The sequence below is a fragment of the Protomyctophum bolini genome (genome assembly GCF_963924005.1).
Source record: "Protomyctophum bolini genome assembly, chromosome: 22".
Classification (NCBI taxonomy): Eukaryota; Metazoa; Chordata; class Actinopteri; order Myctophiformes; family Myctophidae; genus Protomyctophum; species Protomyctophum bolini.
The window spans coordinates 26585313-26605900 of NC_137883.1; the positions used below are offsets into that span (position 1 = coordinate 26585313).

Genomic DNA, 20588 nt, shown 5'->3' on the forward strand with positions numbered 1-20588 from the left:
TCTCGTGGCTGAGGCTTTGGGAGGTTTTTGACCAAAGCAGAGGACCCCATATTATAGGCTTTTTTTTTTTACTTTAGAGTCCCCAAAAACCAGAGGTTCTGAAAGGAGCACAGAAGATGAAGGTAACTGGAGACTTAGCACAGCTTTCACAGATCCATCTGACTTAGTGTAGGGCTGTTTGTACTTTGTAGCACCGTCCTATACGGCCCTGTTCAGACTGCAGCAGCCAAATCCGATGGCGTAACGACATATGCTTTAGTAAAACACACTCTCGTGAGGCGGTGTCACTTGTGTTGTGAGCTAGTACATCTGTAATAATTAATCATAAGATTAATTTATTTTTCTTTTTTCTTTTAGGTTTTATGACCTCAATTACACCCACATAACCTGAACTTTGAACATTCAGTGATTTTCAGTTCAACTTTCGTTCAACTTTGACCCCTCACATGGAACTATTTTGGTCAATGGACACAAATATTGTAGAAATAGGTTAACAATACAAGTGATGCATGTTTTGTGAAATTATTTAGTTTTAATGTGAAGCCCCGCACGAAATGACCGAAACTACTTAATATAGACCAAAACCAGGGAAGAACTCCCACCACGAGAGTGGTATTTCAAGTATTTCATACAGCTTAAGTAAAAAAAATCCCAAAGCATAATGAAATGTTGCCTTCTAGAGGTTGTTTAAACTTTCCCCTCAGACAATTCCAGGCAACTTTTATTCTGTTATTCAGGATATACTGTATTGTGAGCTTGTAGATCCGCTATTTTCAAACAATTTTGTACACTTTTCAAACTCTGCAATATGAGTACTTAATTACTTTTGGTACTCTAAGTACATTTTGACGTCGATACTTTTGTACATTTTGAATTCCGGACTTTTACTTGTAACGGAGTATAGTTCTACATTGCACTAGTAACACTTTTTACTTAACCCATTTTGGGCTGAGACCCCTTTTGGTGTTTTAAACATTATGTTATAATTAGCTATTGAAAAATAACAGATCTACAAGCTCATAGCGCGCCATTCGGAGGCGCACTATGAGCTTGTAGATCTGCTATTTTTGAAAAATCGTGAAAATATTTATTTCAGAGAACTGGAGGATTTAGAATATATACTTTTTAATTTTGAGGTCAGGCCTACAGTAAATGGGTTAAGTAGAACATTGGAGTACTCTTTCCACCACCACTGCTAAACGGCGAGTGCACTTTTCTCTGTTGTTGACCAGGAGAAAACAACACCGCCGTGCAGGGCCAGGGGTCCTCTGAGGACGGCAGCATATGGATTATTAGAGCTAAGATTTCAGCGCAGGAAGAAGCACAACCACAATGTCCTCCTGTGTTCCAACTCCTGTGTACAGTAGAAGACGTTTAGGGGTCATCTGTCTGTTGTTTACTGTATGCCGCTGAGGGGTGTGTGTGTGTGTGTGTGTGTGTGTGTGTGTGTGTGTGTGTGTGTGTGTGTGTGTGTGTGTGCTATAGTAGGATAGTAGGTTCAGGTTGTGGGACGTTATAATAGCATTTTGCCAGTTTATTTTATATATATATATTACTTTTGTGTTAGAATTAAGGGTCAAGTTAAAGTTAGGAGTTAAGACATGAGGAAAATGCATGTAATGCAAAGGTAAAGAGCAAAATCACACAATTAACATGCGTGACGTGTGCATCGCAGATCCGACACACCAAAGGTCCGACGTGCGGAAATCACCCGTCGCTCCCGAACATGCGTTGCACCGTGCTTGTGTTAGATTAGGGGTTTGGTCAGGTTGTCGTTCTAATGACAGTCGGACCAATAGTATGTCGGAACAAAAGCCTGTACCCGCGTGCGTGCAAGTGTATACGTGCGTGTGTACGTTTGTGTGTGCTTGCATGTGTATGCGTATTAGCAGCGTTGGGCAGGACCCAGGTGGACAGAAGGTCAAGTTTTGATGAAAAGTAAATGAGGATCTTAGGGACATTCGCCATCTATGACTTTAAATTCCAAGCCTTTTCCAGATGAGCGACTGGATTCCAATCCAGTTTGTTCCACTGGAGTGAGCATCCATCATTGCATTAAATATTCAAAGAATGGCCGTGTACGCCCCGCAAAACGACTACCTCAATCTTCCTCTTCACACTCATCTTCTCTTCCTCTCTCTCTCTCTCTCTCTCTCTCTCTCTCTCCTCATCTCTGTCACATGGGCTGTCACAAAATCTCCTTTATAGTTTTGGTGATTAAAAGTTCTATATACTTCGTCCCGGCGAATGGGAAAAAGAAGTTGTCAATCTAAAAGCTCACGATGTTTTGCGATGTGATTACATAAGTTGTGTTTATTTAACTATTTCAGCGCCACCTGGTGGTCACCAGTTTTGGCTTTCGTTGCCAATTAGCCCATTAAAAATAAAAGAAAGAAAATGTAATTATATTATGCATGTAATGTGCATCATTACATCACCTGCACACCAGATTAGAGGAATTTTCTAAATATGGATAAATAAATAAAAACTTATCTTATCGTCCATGGCAATCAGTGCATAATTGGATTCAACTCGTCCATGGCAAAGAAATATATATATAATAATATTATACCCAAATTAGTGAAATAGCCGATCTACTTGTATAGATCTGCCATTTTCCAAAGATTTTTATACACTTGAAAACACGAAATGGGACATTCTGCACTTCTGTACTTTTAAAGTACATTTAGATTTCTGGAGTTTTACTTGTAGCAGAGTAGTTCTACATTGCAGTATGGATACGTTTACATAAGTAAAAACACTACTTTTACCACCACTGTCTGTCTCATTGCAATGCATTGTTTGTGAGCCCGTGCTCTCTCTCTCTCTCTCTCCCCCTGAACACCTGAGCTGGTTGACAGGATGCCGTATATATACCCAGAGAGGATCCATCTACAGACGACACTGTCTGGAGTGGAGATGCTTTCTGAAGGACACCAGATTACCACACACACACACACACACACACCCACACACACACACACACACACACACACACACACACACACCACTAACTGGGTAATTGAACATCTCTCTATTGTGGCGGAAGACGCTGTGTGTGTGAGAGCATTGACGGACAGCAGATCAGAGGAGCAGAGTGCGAGGCGGCAGGTGACTGACGGCGGCGCCGCTGAGTGACTGACAGCATAGGAAGCGTCAGAGTAGTGTTTCATCCCTTCTCCTCAACTTCTGTAAATCACACCTAAAATGTAGAAACATGCCCACGCGTGGGATCTACAATTATTAAAGGGACCGTGACATTGCTCCCAAAAAAGCTGAACTTTTACTTGGATGCGAAACCGTCAATGCGTTGCATAGCGCCGAGGCACTCCATAGAGTTCCGTAATGGCTGCGATCTTTAGCAACATTTATCTCCGAATTGAGGCGCAATTGAGGTGATGTGAGGTGAGGTACGATATTAGGAGTTAAATTTTTTTTTAAATAGCGCAAGGCTCCGGCTAGCAGATTAGCATCTTTCATGATAGTTTCATGCTAGATCGACCTACAGAAACAGCGTCTTCCGGGTCAACAGCCGCGTCACAGTGTCCTCAATTTGTAGTTGTTTTTTTTGTGTAGTTTTTTTCCTGGCAAGGGTAAAAGGGGTGCCCAAGAAAGCCTGGCTTCATGAAACCTTTAACCACTTAAACCTAGTGTTCACTAGTGTTTGTGAAATGGAGTTGCAACTGTATACTTTTTTCCGTGTACGCCACCAAATCTCTTCGTCCAAAATAGCAGATCTGCCCGCAAAAATCTTTTGATTTTGTTGGTTTGTGTTTTTGAAATGTATCCATTTCTGCACTCTATATATAACGGTATATCTAAAAGAGCCAAAATCTATAGTTTTCACTTTCAGTCCAGCACTCACTCCAATGAACGCCACCAAAGACATGCATCTGATATGCACACCTCCGCTCTGATTGGTCAATGGACCAGTGGGGGACAGCCAGACTAACAGGAAGTAAATTAAGCTAGCGTGTGCACGATAGACTGTGTTGGGGCTGCTCGCTTGAGCGCCAGTGTTTGTGTGTTTGTGCGTGACACACACACACACACACACACACACACACACACACACCGACAGACTGTCACAGAAACGGTTGATCCTCTAGTATAGTGGTTTTCAACCTGTGGTCCGGGGTATTGAGGGGGTTCTTTAAGATCTTATTAGATCTCTTTAGGGTGCATATAGGAGGGGCTAGCGCTTAATGTCAAATAAGTTTGTAGCATTTGTAGCTCAACTGGTTTTCAAACGTCACATAACAAAACCTTTTTCGGGTGCATGGTGGCCATATTTGATTTGGTCGCCATGGTGACCCTGGGGATTGCCATCTCACTAAATCATTAGAGCATGCCCTGAGCTCCATCTGGGCCAAATGTGGTGCTTTTACACTGATTTGCATGAAAACATCCCTAAGGCCCAGGGGCTGATATCAAACACATGCGCGCGCGCGCGCGCGCACGCACACACACACACACACACACACACACACACACACACACACACACACACACACACACACACACACACACACACACACACACACACACACACACACACACACACACACACACACAGTTTTTGTAATCGTACGAAAGTAAGTAAATAAATGGACAGAGACCCACTGAATAATTAATTGTTATATTCTTCATGTTAGACAGTAATTATGTCACACAATTATTTGTGGTAATTTATACTGTGAACGAAGGCAAGGTTATTTTAACCAATCCAGGGTGTTGATAGGGGGGGGTGGGGAGAGAGAGAGAGAGAGAGAGAGAGAGAGAAGCGGTTCCATTGGGAAATATAGATTTGAGGGTTTGACTCCTGGGTATATATAGGTCCAGGACATACAAGCTTAGCAGTTTCAACACAGAGGCTTTTACTGTGCAGTTTTACAGGTGAGCAAGAGTAAAGAAAAGTCTCTTTGCGGACACCCAACATCCCCTTGACCTGCTTTCATGACTCAATCCTGCCACATGGTACAGAAGAGAAACACCAGCGTACCTCTAACCTTGTACTCCTTCCACATGAATGATTGTGACTTTTCAAGTGCTCCCTCTATCTCTCTCTCTCTCTCTCTCTCTCTCTCTCTCTCTCTCTCCCCTCTCTCTCCCCTCTCTCCCTTGGATGACAGCTATCACTGGGATGTCTCCCTGTACCTCTCCGCAGTCCCTCCGCACACAAATAATACATGGGCACAATCGTATGTTAATGTGCAAGATGTGTGCCTTCACTGCAAACTCATCAAAGTGGCAGTACCCAGCTCTCAAGACAGGACAGATGGATCCATCACATACAGTAACCATTCACTCACACACAGAGAGAGAGAGAGAGAGAGAGAGAGAGAGAGAGAGAAGAAACACAAGAGGAGGAGGTAAAGGAGGAGGATGGAATGAGAAAGGGGAGAATAAGTGATTCAAAATGCATTCCCCTGTCCATTAATAGCTCTGCAGGCCCGACGAGGATCAATACTGTACTTCCGTTTATCAGTCAGTCGGCTGACATAGCATTAGATTATATTGGCATAATATAGGATATTTAGACCGTACAAATGTCGCATTAGTCTAGTTACTATAACTTGATTACTTGTAATGTCATTTGTACTACCTGCATTGCTACATGCATGCAGCGCTTGTCCGCTTGCATCTCGCAAACTATCCGTTAGTTTATCTAATAGACGTAATAATTGTCAGCGCGTCTGTATATCTTTCCCATCTTGTGCAGGAGTCATTTCACCGAGTGTCTCACTTTGTCCGTTGCTCCTGCAGTCGGTCTCGGAGAGACATTGTGTTTTAATGATAGGAGAAATGGCTGTTTGAGACAGCGGAGAGATGCAGCAATTAGGGGAATAAATAAGAAGAAAGATAAACAAACATCAAGGCGAAGTCATGCGGTGGCAAAGACTGAGGAAGCAGCTGGAAGCAGCAGTTAATGGGACTTTATCTATCTGTCTCTTTACTGTAGTCAACGCCGATTCCTCTCCTCCCTCTCCAGGGACCCTACCATCACTCCCGCTCTTTCACTTTATGTTTTGTGTTCCCCCTCCCACCATATTTCTCCCTTTCACTCTGCCTTTTTTATCCACGGTGACTGCTGAATCCCCCATTACTTCCATCTGTACTGCCAAATCATTTCCTTTACCCTCTCTCTGGTTCCCCGATTCACCCTTAAAGCACAATTTATACGTTGTCACGCGACTGTGTCAGTTGCCAAAAATAAACGGATGTTCAAACAAACGAAAAAGCAGAAGGAGAAAGCCCCACCACGCATCGTGTCGCACGCCAAAGTATGAATTAGGATTTTATTACAACCACTTTCAACCTGTCGTCCCATTATGAGCATGCCAATGCATAGAGTATAGCATGGGCCTAGAGGCAAACATTTACGAGAAATGTCAAACGTTTCAAAATATTCTGTATATATTTATATATTAAAAATCACACATTCCGTGCTCAGCCAATCAAATCATCGCATTCTGTGGTATACACACACACACATACACCTACACACACACACACACACACACACACACACACACACACACACACAAAGCTGTGCATATAGGAGGGGCTAGCGCGCCTCCAAAAATAAGTTGACAGAAGAAATGGCAGATTTGCAAGCTCACGTCGTGTCGCACTGCGGTGAGATAGATTTTAGTTTTGCCATTCGTGTTCCGATTAATTATACAGGGCTTATAGGTGTTTAACCTCCAATCCGCGGTCTTGCCCCTTGGGAGGAAGAGGCCCGCATTGAGTCAATGCATGCAGTGCCGGATCAACCCCTGCGAGGGCCCTGGATCTACACCAAATCAGAAGGCCCCACGCACAGAACAACACTCTTTGCGTCCCGTGAATGAACGCGCGCGCATGCGTTCAGTGCACCGCCATGTAGCACTATTGCCGCAGTTATAAGGGTTTGGGCCCCTTGTGCTATGTTTGAGTTGATCCTCCCACCGAGTGGTTAAGAAACTGTTGGACAACCAAAAACACTAAGCGAGGGGGGTTCCTGTGTTGCGTTACACTTTTTTAGACAGAAGCAACAGCTGTACCTATTTGAAATAGTCTCGTATAGACAGGGCTGCAAGCTGAGGACCCCATGGAGCTAAAGCTCCACTAAGTTCCATTGTTAATCCGGGCCTGCCTGCATTGACACGCTCTCTAACCTGCGATGACAGTCTGCATCAATGCAGACTCCACACACCGGCCCAGCTGGAGACCGTCCTCTCCTGTTCTCTCCTGTTCCATCAGCCGTCACTGAGAAGAAGAAGAAGAGGCATGCGCTGCTCCTCCGGTGTCTACTACGATGCGCATGATGCAACTCGCAGTGCTGGGAAAAGTACTCGCATGTTGTACTTAAGTACAACAATATTTGCCTCTAGTGGGGTAGAGGTAAAAGTACTGAAAATATGACATACTCGAGTAAAGTACAAATACCTCAAAGGTGTATTTAGCATACGGTATACCTAAGTAAAAATGTACTTTATAGTTACTACACCACTGGTCTCCCTTCACGCCAACAACACCTTCAAACACTTCTGCCATGCGTGTAATAAACAAGCCAGCTTCACAAGTACAGTACTCGCTGGAGCGATAGCAGAGAAAGCATCTTTTGGGGGATGTGCATCACCGCTTCCTTGAGAGAGAGAGAGAGAGAGAGAGAGAGAGAGAGAGAGAGAGAGAGGAGGAAACTGTTTCCATTCAAACCCTGAGCAGACGCGGGACTCATTCAAAGAGTTTATACAAATTGGTAAATGGCAAATGGTATATGGTAATATAGCGCATAATTAATTTAACTCTTTGAGAGTGTACAAATGGAACCAAATGAGTTACAGACTCCTAAGGGTCCATTTGGTTCCAAACTATCATTTAGACTCCATCAAGGAAGGACCCCTGGTGGTCCCCGGACCCCACTTTTGGGAAACACTGGCCTACACAGCATAGCGGCATCTCACACACACACACACACACACACACTACAGCCGCTGTGCAGCAATTCAGCCAATCAGGAGGAGCGGGCGCCGCGCCGCGCCGGCGCTCTATCATTGATCAGCAAGCTACGCCTTATTGGCTTCTCGCTGAAGTCTTTATCACCGCGTCGCCTCCCACTTCCTCCCCCCTCGCTCGCCTCATAAATTCAGAGCAGCTAATTGGACATGACTGCGTTTATGTTCCAGCTTCATAAATTTCTTTCTCTGAAGGGAGAGGATCGATTTTCCTGGAGTGCATGCAGTCTCCCGGAGGCGGGGTGCGTGCGTGACTGCGTGCGCGTGCGTGTGTGTGTCTGTGTTCAAACCATCCCTCTCTCCACCTGACTGATTTTCACCCCCCCCCCCCTATTTCCTCTCTCTCCCTCTCTCTCTGTCTCTCTCTTTCTCTCTCTCTCTCTCTCTCTCTCTCTCTCTCTCTCTCTGTCTCCTGGGTTAAGAAGGTAATCTATAAATGACCTCCCCTCCAGTGATATGGTGACTACTAGGAATGACAGTGAGCCCATTCATAAAAAAACGGTCTAGTCTCTCTTCACACGTATCAACATGACCGTGAGTGACTATCTCACTGCAGTCTCGATGCATGAATTGTCTGTTACTGTAAGTCCGAACAGAGTCACAAACGATTCTAAAAGCAATATCTATCGACGGTGTCTGTCTGTCTGTCTGTCTGTCTGTCTGTCTGTCTGTTGTTTACCGTTTCTCTCTTTGGACATCTAGCAGAAGTCATCTAAATGGGAAAACACTTCTAAGGGGAGCTTCCTGACAGGCTCTGTGTTTGAAGCAAACCTCCCATTCTCTTGAACACTGCACGCACGCACGCACACAGCGTTACGTGACGTGAGGGGCTATACGTATCATGACATACTTTTAGCTAGAGAAGGAGCAAAGTGTCGAGTCACAAGACGGGCACAATTATTCAGAATACCGGAATGACCTTGACCGTCTTTGTTCTGTCTGTCTGTCTGTGTGTGTCTGTGTGTATTGGGATGATTAGTTATATAAAGGTTGTATGTGTTGACTGAAACAATGTGTTTCTCTGCAGTCTGTTTGTGCACACGGACTGTCTGAACAATCACTTTGAAAGGAGCGAGAGAGAGAGAGAGAGAGAGACAGGAATGAAGAGGAGAAAAAAAACACAAGACAGGAGGTAAAGGAGGAGGAGCAGAGAGAGAGAGAGACTGCGTGCGGGTGTGCGCATGTGCGTCTGCGTGCGTGCACGCGCATGCACACTTGAGCGTACCTGAGTAAAGTATACACATGGGACACAGTAAATGGGTATAACATGCCTACACACGCAGTAAAAATCTTACATTTTACAGTTTGTACACAGAAAAATCCTCAGTGCTCATTCACCCAATTTTGTACATGTAACCAAATGGACCCTTCAGGGCCCATTTGGTTATATTTGTACACTCTGCGCTAAATGAGCTTTTTTTTTTACAGTGTAGTTACTGTCTGTACGTACAGTATAGTGCTCAGTCATGAGTCAGAGTTGCTGACTGGCTGCATTGGGTCCCTAATTACACACTAGACTCTATAGTATAATAGAGAGTATAGTATAGTGTGTCTATACGACTATAGCACTTGTACTGTAGTCTGTAATACTGTCTAGTGTCTACATTATAGTGTGTATTACTGTTTATGTACTGTATATACTAGAGACACTTCATAAGTAAATTATGGAGCGTGTGTGCATGCATTGATACATGCATGTGTGGTCCTATATGTTTGTTAGAGAGAGAGAGAGAGAGAGAGAATAGAGGTTTATGTTGAAGCAGGTAGGCGTCTGTCACATGCAGGCACATAGCTTGAAGCAAACATAAAAAGTCTATAGACTTGGCTGCCACATGACATCACTTTGTAAAGCCAAAGATTTGTTGGAGGTGCGATTAAATGGTTAAAACTCTTGAGAGTGTAAAATTAAACCAAATGGACCCGTAAGGGTCTATATACACAATTAAGAGAATGTAGAAGAATTGTTATTCATTAGCTCAATGTTTTGCCTGTTATCTCTCCTAATGGTATACCGACATCAATACAGCATGGAATTGTTCTTAGATCTTATTCAATGACAACATTCTTTAGTTTTGGGTCTCATTAGTGGTCCGTGGCTCAAATTCCCCCAAAAAGAATGGGCCTTGATAATGAAAAAGGTTGAAAACCACTGTTTTACATGAATCCAACACAGCAGGGCTGTCAAACAAGTCTTATCTATAAATCTATGAAAAGGTTTAAACTTCAACACAATTTTATATAATATGTACATAGAAGACAAATGGTATTTTCCCCTATACACGAGCCTATTATAATCTCCTCACATCAGAACAATGGGATTTAGGTTAAAAATGGGTGAAGTTTCCCTTCAGGAGATGAAACTTTAACTGTGCTCAGATGGAGCCTCGAAATGTGTAAAGGTTTTGTATCATGAATTTACAAACCTGGAGGCTCATAATAGTCATACACATACTACCTCACCCTCACACACATATAATTACACAATTTATACTCTCTCCCTCTCGCTCTCTTAAATATAAACATACAAAATATTCCAACCCATTCACCCACATTCCCACAGTCACGTGCACTGCACACTTGCAAGCAACCATGTGCATGCACGGCGGTGTGCAACCGTGTGTGTATGTGTGTGCACGTGCACGTGTGCGTGTGTGTGTGTGTGTCCGCCTGTAGCCCCATGTGTGCGTGTTTGTGTATAATTCCATGGAGGCCACAGAGGGGAGTTTGCCTAGGGAAGAAAAGCTGAGCTGGGATCAGCTAGGGGACAGGGGTTAATATAATTATCTCCCAAAACCTTGAGACTGAAAGAACATCATTAGTCATAGCATGCAGAGAGCTACCCCAGGCCAGGAGAGGAGAGGAGAGCAGAGGAGAGCCGATGAGAGGAGTAGCATGGTGAAGAGTTTAAAAGCAATAGCACTGTTAGAAAGACAATTAGCAAGCGGACTAGGGGCTTTACTACACAAAATACCTATACAGTGAGTGTGAGAGAGATGTTTACATGAGCTCTGAGCTCAACCACAACATTCATTATATGATAGTCTACTACTCTACTACTTTCAGAGCGACTTCAATGTTTTAGCTGATAACTAGATCTTGTCTGTTTTAAATTTCAATCATCTGTTTTTGTGTGGACTCCAGGAAGACTTGCGACCACTTCAGTTCCCGGAAGTCAGCAGAAAAACACTAAAGCGCAATGGAGTTGCAGCAGAACAGACATTTTATGGTGCACTTTTAAAAGCTAAGATGTTTTAAGCAATAATAAACAACAGCAATATGCTCGTAAAACAAGTTAACATGGTTACATTGGCTTAAACAAGCGCTGTTGGCTTTAACAGAGCAGGTAACATTAAACTGTAGCTGTTCACCCTCAAAATATGAGTGAAGTTTAGGTTTTTTTGTAACACATAATTGTGTGTGCTATACACACAATTTACCACTATCAACAAAACTCGTAGTTCTCTCAAATGCATTTGAATGGCCAGCCCACCAGAGGACTGATGCATGTCTACATGATCAAATCATTTGGACCTCCTGCTCTACTCTGCACGCGACCAACAATCATGGTGTAAAATGTAAAATGACGTTCTCTGTCATTCACAACTCCATAGAAAACAAAACAAAGCCGTATAGCTCTGAATGTTCTCATGGAGAGGTTTGTGTGTCCGCCCCTCCCTCCCTCTCCTGTTGACGAGTTCTTCATGCAGACCTGTCTTATGTCTACATGTTAGAGATGACAATGACAGGCCCGTGGTGAAGCTTCACGTGCACAACGTTTGAACTCGCCGAATCTGTAATAATGTTATGCTAATTAATGTAGCTGACAGAGAACAAAAACCATCTTTCCAAGGACACCCCTCCCTCCACACCTCATGTTCGCTCCGCTTTCAATTCCCAGCATGCATTTCAGCTTTAAAGCTTCAAGAGATTCCCTTCTTGCCAGATGCTGGATGGGTGAGGCTCAGTGCCGGCAACCACCAGGAAGAATTCTTTATTGTATTTATGAATTTAAAAGGCTATTTATGGGACAGGGAAGTGAGTTGGGTGGAGGAGAGTGAAAGAATCCTACGGTAAGATGGGGGGAGAAGAAACACAAATACATCTGTGAAAGGGCGAAGAAAGGAGTATAAAAGAAAGAAGCAAAAATGTGCTGACTTTAGCTTTCTTCTCCTCTGGGGGGAAATACAGTGATTATCAAATCAGTTACATCCATTGTGTCATAAATCACTGCGTATGAGAGCAAAAACAATGACACATTCCTCATTGCAGTACCTTAGCTTTCTGCATGCCTTTCTTTTCCGACGAGTGTCTCATGAATGATTTAAAAAGTGATCCGTTTCCGAGTCTGGCCACCTCCAAAGCAGAATTACTCTGGAGGGGCGGAGTCTGCGTAAGTCGTAGGAGGGCGGGGACACATGATTATGATTGAGACAGGACGCCGTTTTCATCCATTCGTGTGGATTTTAAAAGATATATATATATATATTTTTTAAAACAAACTCTCAAAGATTTTCACAAACGTTCTAAAACGTAAGCTCACAGCACGTCGCAGTGTGACACGTTGAAAAGCTTGCAGATCTGCTATTTCGGAAAACTTTGGAATAGTGGTTAACACGCTCTTGTGATGTCTTATCAAGCTCTATCAACATATTTTATTCATGAGAGAAAAGATACCACGATTCAACTGAAAAGAGGCTCATAATGAAAGAGAACCACAACAATGACTGGAGTGCTTTTCATCAGGGGATGGGGGGGAATAACCCATTCAGCACGGGAACCCCTTTTGGTGTTCCAAGCATTATGTTATACTTTAGCTATTGAAAAATAGCAGATCTACAAGTTCATAGCACGGCACTGATCTGCTATTTTTTTTAAAGCGTGAAAATGTGGTCCAAATCTTTGAATATATATTCTTTCAGAGCGAACGTTTTGAACTCAAATCTTTGCTTCTGTGGCCCCCCCTTTGGGTCCGTGGCCAAATATAGATAATTCTGGGGGTCCTTGACATGAAAATGGTTGACATAGACATAGACTGACAGAAACATAAATGTATAGGTTTTTCAGAAAACGTTTAGGATTTAGAAGATTTTTTTTAGAATAGGCATCAGTCCTAAACGGAATAAGAGAGACATACTGTTAGGCTCTGCTCTGTGGCAGCATGTGTGAACTGTAGAATAATATTTACAGAGCATCCCACCTAACATCATTCATCACAAAATCACACACCCCAGCCGGTCCCATGAAACTAGAAGTTAATCCATCATCTGCCTCTCTCTCTCTTTCTCTCCCTCTCCTCCTGATCCGGGCGTACGCACCTCCCATCCTCTCACCTTCACTCAGCAAAGGACACAAAAAGAAAACTTTGGCATAATTCAGGACTGGTGTGACAGTTTCCAAAGTCAAAGTCACACTACATTGATAATCAAGAAGACTGGCATTTCGAGGGGGAGAGAGGGCGGAGTGAGAAGGAGCATTTGAAGGAGCATTTGGTTTTCACCACAGCATCGCGTGGCAAGAATAGTCGATCTACAAGCTCACAAAGTGCCACGGCTGCGGCGTGTTGTGATCCTGTATAGATCGGCTGTTTTTGGTATGTGTGACGCTGTCCCACGACAAAGTATGAATCTGTCTTCATTCTCCAGTGGAGGAGAAAAGGCAAAGCCTCCTATACGGACCAGAGAGATTCCTCACTCTTTTTCTTTCTGTCATCGTCATTCAGGCTTCATTTTCCTGTCATACAGTAGCAGACTTCTGTATCATTCAGATCTTGTAAGTCATTTAGACATATACTGTAAGGGTGTGTCTATGGTCTGCAGACTCTTTCCCAGTAGTGGAAAAAGCACTACATTTTTTTTACTTACAACACACTGTGTGCTACCACCCCAGGCCAGAACGTGGCGCCATGAGTGCCAGAAGAAAGGCTCCCTGACTAACCATGTGGTGTAGAGCCAAGCACCCAGTGAGGCTCTCCAACGTTGAGGTGCTCTGCCCTAGTGGTAAGAGTGGGGACTGCAGGCGGACCCGTGGAGTTATGACGTGCAACTGGGCTTTAACATTGAGAGCTCATTTGCACTTCCACATTTTGGTCACCAAAAGTAGACCGTTCTTTCGGGTGCTTCAAAACGCCACTGAGCAACTTCCACTGAAATGAATAGCGGGGGGGGGGGGGGGGGGTCGCTCCGGTTCAGTCTCTATCCTTTTAATACTCTGTGAGCTAGCTTAGCTTGTTTTCAAGATCCTAAAGACACCAGATTATCTCATTTGGATGCGTGCATGTCAAAGAAACAATAAATATGATTTTGAATTGCTGGATTAAATGAAATTAAAGAAAGACAGATTTTTACGTTCTGGCACAGTTGTGGAGATTAAAACGGAATCCCGTGTTCTTGGCACTCTGTGGGTTAAGTAAAAGTACCAATACTGCAATATAGAAGTACTCCATTACAAGTAAACGTCCGGAATTCAAAATGTACTTGAGTAAAAAAGTACAAAAGTATTGATATCAAAATGTGCTTAAAGTACCAAAAGTTAAAAGTACTCATTATACAGAATGTCCCGTTTCAAGTTTTCAAAATGTATATGAAAATAGCCGATCTACAATTGGTTGATTGGCTATTTTTAAATAGGCGAAATATATACGACTGAAATGGTTAATGTATGTTTTGTAATCAAAATCTGCAAAGTAACTATTAACTAAAGTTTTCAAATTATTGTAGCGAAATGTAGTGGAGTAGAAGTAAAAGTACTGAACATTGGAAATACTCAAATTAAGTAGTACCTCAAAAATTGTACTTAAGTACAGTAAATGTAATCACCAGTGCTCTTTCTTCACCGCAGTCTGGACACTCCCCTCCTCCGAGTCTGTGGCGCGCACTTAAGGCCTACTTATATATCTCTGAGTCTGCACTTCCTGTTTGTGGTGCATATTTAGATCGATGCTAGAGTTGCTGTATGTTTATTTGAAATAGATGTTACAGTGTATGGTACAGTACGTTGTTTACAGAGAGAGAGAGAGATGTTGTGCGTTGTCCTTAAATGTAGACCTTTAATCTTTGGACCACTTTATCTGAGTGCTCCACGTGATACTATGAACCTATTATTGCTGGCTGTGTGACATTGGTCAGTTGAAGGGCTTGCCTCTGTACCATGTGTATACTTAAGCCTTACTGTGTTGAACCCCTGGGCTATGACCTGACACTGTCTGAGTTGCTGCAGTGCCTTAATTCCTTCCTCATGTTGCGTGTTTGTGTCAGTAGGACAGTCGTTAGCCTATAGTATAACTATAGTAAACTATTTGTTTTCTCAGCAGCGCCTGCTTGATAATTTACCCTGTTCACGCGTTTACTCTGATCGACGGAATTTGCAAGTTATTCCCGATAAGACCGATCTGCTAGATGCCTATTATGCCATGGATAGGGTCCATATATGTGTTGTGTTATGCATGTTACCTACAGTAGAATAGCAGTGTTTCCAGTGAGCAGCACCCTGACTCTGTTTGACCTGAATGGAACGGAACCTTAGTATCATTGGTAGTATCAACACCTATGTTCACCCTACCCTTCATGTCAAAATGGCTCCTGTTTGTTTTAAAATTATAGTTTGGCAAAATCATTAGAAATCACAAGCATCATTAGCAAATCAGTTTGCTACTGTATATTGTACTGAACACATCAGTAAAGCTTTAACTAACTTTTATGGATCTTTTAGTGTATACAGTTAGTCCACACACATTGTAAGCATAGTGAGTGATGTAAACTAATGTTAAAAATGAAAGATTCATTCTTAGATTATGATAACTAGAAGACACGTTGAATCCAAATGAAAAAAGGCAAAACATTACTTCTGCCAGTTATGCCATATTTTCCTCACCAACTTAACTGCTGGCTGTTAAGTCGTTGTTTGTCTTTGTACGAGTAAAATATTGACCAATTTCAGAGCACATTTTGTGCTGCCTTGGCAGAGGTCTCTGCTCTACTGAGCTGTAATTGTTTCCTGTGAATTTTTATCACCCTTTTCACAGTCGGATTAGCAATACATTATGTAACAGGTCTGACTCTGGCTGACACAAAAACCATACTACCACTCACATATTACCACTTTCACATGTTGACTTCCACCACTTCCGACATCAACAGCCCACGTTAACTTTCCAAACTACTTTTGCAGTGTCTGTGTGTGTGTGTGTGTGTGTGTGTGTGTGTGTGTGCGTGTGTGCGCAAAGCCCAGGGCTGTGCATTCGCTTTTCCTTGTGCGTGTGTGTGCGTGCCTGTTTCCCACTCACGCAGCGCAATGGCTTCCATTGCTGCATAGTTTTTGCTTTAATAAACTTCCACAACCCTTTTCAAATTAAGCGTATATTTAACAGTTTGAAATATTGCAAAACAAATGTTCAGGACATAAAATATATATCTGCGTTCCAAACACTTCTCCAGCATCAGTCTGGTTCCCAACTCTCTGTCACCGTTTGTTTTCACACCTTAATGGGATATTTCCAGGGATGTACCGATGAGACATTTTGGCCGATATCGATATCTGATATAATGAATTGCTGTTATGGCCGATAACTATATATACCGATGTCGATATGATCTCATTATGAAGAAAATATAATAATTTGGGGCATTCTGAAAAAAGGCTTATAAACTCTAATAAAAACAGCAATGCCTCTTTATTCCAAAACTAGGGATGCACCGTTAATGAAATGTTGACCCATATCCCAACACAAACAGCTTGAATGTAGTATTTTCATTTAAAAAGGTTTCTTGTTGACTCTTTTGAAAGCTTCCCCAGAAAACATGGATATAATTTGCAGCCTTCATCATTACAAAAGGCTTTTTCAGGCTTTTTTCCAAATTCATTTTCCAGCATAATTATTATAAAATAAGGGTTTAGGGTTTTCTGCTAAAACCGTTATATTATTTTATACCGATACCGATTACAGATATATCGGTTTAAGGCCAATATCGGCCGATTAATCTCCCATCAAACTTTTGGTCATTTTATCGTCTACTCAGGCTTATGTGAACACCCCGGACAGTTTTTAAGTTGCTCCACTCAGTATTTACATAATTGATATTGATTTTAGCTGCCCCGCCCCCTGTCTGTCTGTCTGTCTGTCTGTCTGTGTTCAGGAATCTTCATCCTTTCACACAGCTAACTCATAACAGACGTTCTAAACTCTACACCCCACCTGCCATGCAGCCAATCAGATAAGAAGGTGCAGTTGAAGGCAGTAAAAGGATCTGATGTTAGTCATTACCACTCCGGACGAAGACTAATGCAAGCTTCATCTTCATCTTCCTCGCCCCACTCCGTCTCCTTCCCTCCATCTTGGCCGTAATCCACTTAGGTGGCTCTTCCTGAGCTTACAGCCGTAGCGTTTATTCCATTATAAAGACCCGCTCTACGACCTGCCGCTTATTTCATTAGAAAGCCTCGATCCATGACCCCCGCTCCTAATCCACACTGCAAAAACCCAGAGTGTTCGTCTAACCCTGAGCGTGTAAAAGCAAGAGTCTTACTGGTACATTTTTACATTGTCAGGGTTATAGATTCAGACTCGTACAGATTCTGATTTTGCGTCAATGGAGACAGCAGGCAGGCCGTGACCCGCTGCTCTGCGTTCCATGCAACGTTCTCAGGGATGACAAATGCAGACCAACGGTAAGGAGATCAAGGAAGATGGAACGAGGCTGAATCTGAGATGACCACTTACTGTACGGCTGAAGCTTCCTGCTCAATCTGATTTGTGATGGCCTACAGTTGAAGTATTGCAACTCTTTCTTTAATGATATAGGCAATGGCTTTCTCATGACCTGTGCTGTGAGGGATACTGGTTCCCTGGCGACATTTTCTTAACCACTCAAGCCCTATAGCATATACGTCTTTGTATACGGCATAGCGAAGAAAACAATACAAACTGTACGTGTATTTCAGTCTGACCAGAAGTAGGGATAAAACATAATACAGTATGGCCAGAGGGGCATATCAGAAGCAGAGGCATCGATTACCCGCAACTCCCCCCATCCATCCCTGCAAATCCTACCCTGCGGTCAGTATGAGTGGGCTATATCACATCAAATGAGTGCAAACTAAGCCTATAGAGGCTCTGGCTTGAGTTCATATTTTCGGTCCGTATACAGTAGCTCATTACGGTTAACCTTGGTAGAACTTTGCAACGAGTGCATGGCGAGTGATGAGCGAGTGCTGAATCATACACTATAATACCATTATATCGACCCTATTGCATTTGACCTTGCTTCGATCACCTCTTCTTTGAGAAGTCCTTTACATCTCTACACCTCTCACCGTCCTCCACCCTACATGACCTGTGTGTGCGATCCAGTTTGCTGAGTGATTTCAGCACGTCCACAGATCTAAATTTACCACCCTCCTCCTGTCAAACATCACTTGCCTGCGTTTGCACTTAATGGCCTCTCACGTTACGTATTTATTGATAAAACAGCACTATTGGGCCCTGAGTACCTGGCTTCCCGCATACCTGCGCCAGCTCTTTATCGCACAGCCAAGTCATTCTGACAGTGCTGCGTCAGGTCAGACACACGCAGCACAAAGAGGGCCCATCTCTGTGTTGGTTTAAAACGAACGGAGCTTGTTCTTCGGTCCGGCGTCCGGAATCAACTCGCGCCAATGTTTAGTTAACTAATAATCATTACTTTTAACTGGGTTCAGCCAGAGAGCCATGCGTCGCTGCAGGGCCTGGGGACATACAATACAGCCAGGAAGTGACAAGGAGCCTCTTCCCATCGATACCGGGCAGCCTATCTCATTACCGTGGTGACCTGCAGTACACTCAGCCTCTCGGTCTTGATCATATAAAAAAACATTTTACTGTGCCGTATACCCGCCGGAGCGCCAGTGGAGCGGAATATTCATTATTCAAATTTTAAGCATTGGAAAATCCCAGTATGTTACTAAGGGCAGATGAGATGAGATGAAATAGCTTAGCCTTTTGTCCAGGGAACATTGACTAATCGTCTGGCCCTCCAAAAATCAATTTTGCAGCCGTAAGCATCAGACACACATGATTGTACTGTACTGCCGAGGACCCCCCACCTCCACCATCACCCAATACCCCTGCTGGCCGCCCAGAATAACTTATTGATTAGTGATTATGTTACGGGAGGTGTGGGCAGCAGGGGAGGAAGATGGACTGGCCTCAGTCATCTCCAAACAAGGCTATATTTAGGCCCTCTGATACCGAATCCAACACATGAAGATACTGTCACCACCGCACAGCTTTCAGGATGGGAAAGAGACAAAGAGACGAAAAACATGACGCAAGTGTTAGTGTATGCATCTGAAAGTTATAACGCTCATGACGGCTTAGTGGAGTATTGTAGGCTGTAGAGTAGCGCAACTGTGCTTTCAAGTGAAATGATCAAACTGTTGTGATGTTGTTGTGATTACTGAACGACGCAATAAAGACAAACATGTATCCTGACGATCATTAAAGTTATTGGATTTTGGAGGTTTGTTCTATAGCGTAGCTGTGAACAATTTCATCTCCACCATCTCTCTCTCTTTCTCGCTCTCTCGCTCTGTCTCTATCTATCTCTTCCCCACTTTCTCTCTCTCCACCTCTCCCTCCCTCTCATTCCGTGCTGAGCCTGAAAAGTTCCTGTGATCAATACCTCCAGGTCCTATCCCCAGTGCCAGAGAGATCTGTGTGTGTGTGTGTGTGTGTGTGTGTGTGCATGCGTGCGCGTGTGTGTACACACGCGTGTGGGTGCGTGCGTGCACACACACACACACACACACACACACACACACACACACACACAGTCTTGCGCGTGCAAGTCTGTGTGTGTGTGTTATTGCACGGGCGCATGTTGTGTGCTGTGTCAGCATACACTCAGGACCTCATCAAACACCCCCCCCCCTATCCACAGGCAGACGCCCACATCAACTTACACCTCTGAACCGCTTACATGTTTTCACTTTCCCCAACCCCCAACCCCGACGCACACACACACTGAAAGCACAAACGCATGCACACACATGCACGCACACATGTGTGCACGCACGTGCCCACACACGCACACACACGCACACACACACACACACACACACACACAAATAAACACACACACACACGCACGTATACGCAAACCCAACGAGGGTGTTAAATACCATTCAAATGTCACCCTGTCGTATTGATTGGAATAACAATTCTGAAAGGTAGGAGAGATGGCTTGTTGATGCTAAGCAGGCCGCGTGACGGCCGGACCATCCCTCACTGTCACAAAGTTGCCATGTAAGGGTTCCCAGCTCCCCGACGCACAATGTGGAGCGCAGTTAACGTTAGACCACCGAGGCTGTCTGCTTGTGTCGTTAATCATTGCGCTCACCGGCCAATGACAGCAAACGTAGGATCCATGGCGAGAGATAGGGTCATTGTGAGTGACCTCGGATTAGGCTGGATATGAGCGTGTGTGTGTGTGTGTGTGTGTGTGTGTGTGTGTGTGTGTGTGTGTGTGTGTGTGTGTGTGTGTGTGTGTGCGTGTGTGTGTGTGTGCGAGTGCGTGTGTGAGCGTAATCATGTACAGCTAAATCGTCAAAACGTGG

The 20588-nt window shown here is 43.6% G+C and overlaps 1 protein-coding gene across 1 annotated transcript in view; it reads right to left on the reverse strand.

The window, feature by feature from the left end:
* ntng2b (netrin g2b) overlaps positions 1–20588 on the reverse strand; it is a gene marked incomplete at both ends in the record, with an annotated part of 68953 nt that overhangs the window by 33306 nt on the left and 15059 nt on the right. The gene's annotated exons all lie outside the window — the stretch shown is intronic.